At 40.6% G+C, this 3,052-nt stretch overlaps 1 pseudogene; it reads left to right on the forward strand.

Moving 5' to 3' along the window:
* Nucleotides 1-1,688: 1,688 nt before the first annotated feature.
* Nucleotides 1,689-2,352, forward strand: LOC101517588 (vacuolar protein sorting-associated protein 28 homolog; annotated as a pseudogene).
* The last annotated feature ends 700 nt before the right edge of the window (nucleotides 2,353-3,052 follow it).

Below are 3,052 nucleotides of genomic sequence, written 5' to 3' on the forward strand. Positions count from 1 at the left end.
GTCCTCAAACGCTCAAGTCTTAACAATACCCCAAATGAGTTTTATCCACTCTGTAGTTTGCGAACTCATCTCCAAGGAGATGGTCTTCACTTTTCTTATTGGCATTTTCTATAGTAAATATACAATGCTCTAAAAAGCTGTTAAAAATTATATAAGGAAATATCAATTATTTGAGTTAGAGCATCAAGCTAAAAATTACTAATCTAAATATGGTTGGATTAACTATGGACTTTTTCCTGAAGATGAAGAGTTAAAAGGTTTCACAACACATGATGTCAATGAGTTAGCAGCAAAAATATTCCCCCCAAAAATGGTACAGATTATTAAAAATACATGGAGATAAGAGTAAACAATTATGACTATGGGATTAATGAAACAAATCTGTTCATAATAGATAGCAATGCTCAGATGAAATTTCCTGAGGTTAACAAGAATAGGTTAACACACCAATTAAAGGTCTTACTTATGAAACTAAAGAATTTCCATTTGATTTAGAAGACAATCAATGGATGTTCTTGCTAGGGGTGGATGAAATCACACAAATAATTATATGAGAAATGATATTTCATAGTGTTATACAAGTTGGAGGAAAAAAGATCAGAATAAATGGAAATCTCTAATAGTGGCAGAGTAATATAAATATAACTTGATTAGGTACTCAGCTACACACATGGCTGTGAAAATTGTATGGAATAAAGGCTTACGAATATTCAGTAACAAATATTTCTAAGTTGTAGCTTCATCTTTTCCTTTTCTTCCCCTCTGTATAATTACAATTGATTTTGAGCTTAAAACCATGTAAAATTAAGTCCAATATTTTAGCAATAGGTTTATTTATATTAAAAATTAAGGTAATGGTAATACTCCATATAGTGGTAACTATGTGTACATTAGTGAAAATAGGTTATAACAGAGCATGGAAAATTATGAAGTCCAACAGTATTTGGCAATATTTTATTTTTGTTTTTTAAGATTTATTTTATTCATTTGACAGCTAGTACAGAGAGAGATATGGAAAGATATGTATAAAGATCTTCCATCTTTTGGTTCACCACCCCCCCCTAAATGGCCATGACTAAGGCTGGGTTGGCCAAAGCCAAGAGCTTCCTCTGAGTGCAGGGCCCCAAAAACCTTGGCCATCTTTTGCTGCATTCACAGGTGTATCAGCACAGGTTCTGGATCAGAAGTGGAATAGCCAACTCCAGAACCTGTGCTCACATGGGATGCTGTTGGAGGCAGTGGCTTAACCCATTATGCCAAAACAGGAACAAATATTTTATTCCTAAAGCTAGTAGAGAATTCGTATAATTGCATATTATTTTAAGTTGGCCATAGTATATGAAATATTTAAACAAATTTAAATTTTAACCATATGAAATTTTTTTAAAAACACGAATGTTTTCTTTTTAGAAGTATTTTTCATTTACTTCAAAGGTACAATTACAGAGAGAGACAGGAAGAATTCTTCCATCTGGTAGTCTACTTCCCAAATGGCCATGACAAACAGGATTGGGCCAGGATGAAGTGATGAAGCCAGGAGCCAGCAAGTAGAGTGGCAGGGATCCACATGAGTAGCAGGGGTCTAGTATTCACTGGCTCCTGCTCCCTGAGTGCTCGCTGGGGGCTCATCTGAGCTACCGCAGGCTGTGCCTCCAGGTCTCTGCGCTGTGGCTGCCACAATCTGCAGGATGTTCTACTGGGTCCCCTCCACTCCACGCCTGGGCGCGCCTGGGAACAACCCAGAGCTCTACGAAGAAGTGAAGCTGTAGAAGAATGCCCGGCAACTGGAGAAGTACAACAACCTAGCAGAGCTGTTTGCAATGTGAAGACAATACAGGACCTGGAGAAAGCCTACATCCAAGACTGTGTCACCCCCAACGAGTACATAGCTGCCTGCTCCCGGTTCCTGGTCTAGTACAAAGTTGCCTTCCAGCAGGTTCAGGGCTCAGAAATCAGCTCCATTGATAAATTCTGCCGCAAGTTCCGTCTGGACTGCCCTCTGGCCATGGAATGGATCAAGGAGGACAGACTCATCACCATCAAGGATGACAAGGGCAACCTGAATCATTGCATCGCTGACGTCGTCTTGCTCTTCATCACGGTCATGGACAAGCTGCGCCTGGAGATCCGTGCTGTGGATGAGATCCAGCCCGATCTGCGGGAGCTCATGGAGATCATGCACCGCATGAGCCACCTGCCTGCTGACTTTGAGGGTCGTCAGACGGTCAGCTAGTGGCTACAGACCCTCAGCGGCATGTCGACATCTGATGAGCTGGACGACTCCCCGGTGTGCCAGATGTTCTATGACCTGGAATGGGCCTACAACGCCTTAACCATTTCCTGCACTCCTGAGTGCCGTGTGTCTCTATGGCTCCTGTCCCTCATCTCCTGTGTGGGCCCTGGGTCTGAGTGTGTGTCAGATCCCCAGGAGCCCTGTCTCCCAATAAAGATGCTATTCCTCCCTCCACCCCCACCCCCAAAAAAATCAGAAGTGAAGCAGCAGGGACTTGAGCCAGTTGGAAACAAAACGGGATGTCAGCATCCCAGGCAGCATTTAGCTGTACCACAACACTGGACCAAAAATGCTTTCGTTTAAAGTTAAAAACTCTGCCAGATACCCATCAAAAGAGGAATGGATTAAAAAAAAAAATAGCCGTGAATCTACTTAATGGAATCCTACACGGGCATTGAGAAGAATGAAATTTTAACTTTTGCAATAAAATGGTTTTAACTAGAGACCATTATGCGCAGTGAAATAAGCCCACCCCAAAAGGACAAATATCATATGTTCTTTTTAATATGAAGCAACATTCAACCAAAATACAAAATACATACAGGTGAACAAGTATATACATATATTTTCATACTAGAATTGCTTAATGGAGAATAACATGCTAGGAAACAAGGACACGTTGCAGTAGGCAGCTCTACTCCTGATAAAAAGGAGGACTCCCAATGAAACAGTCAAATACACCTTGTCAATATGATGCTAAATTTACTATTTTTGGTTATACCTATAGTACCATGGTATACTTAAATAGTAAAATGTTAA

This window comes from Ochotona princeps, chromosome X (genome assembly GCF_030435755.1).
Source record: "Ochotona princeps isolate mOchPri1 chromosome X, mOchPri1.hap1, whole genome shotgun sequence".
Classification (NCBI taxonomy): domain Eukaryota; kingdom Metazoa; phylum Chordata; class Mammalia; order Lagomorpha; family Ochotonidae; genus Ochotona; species Ochotona princeps.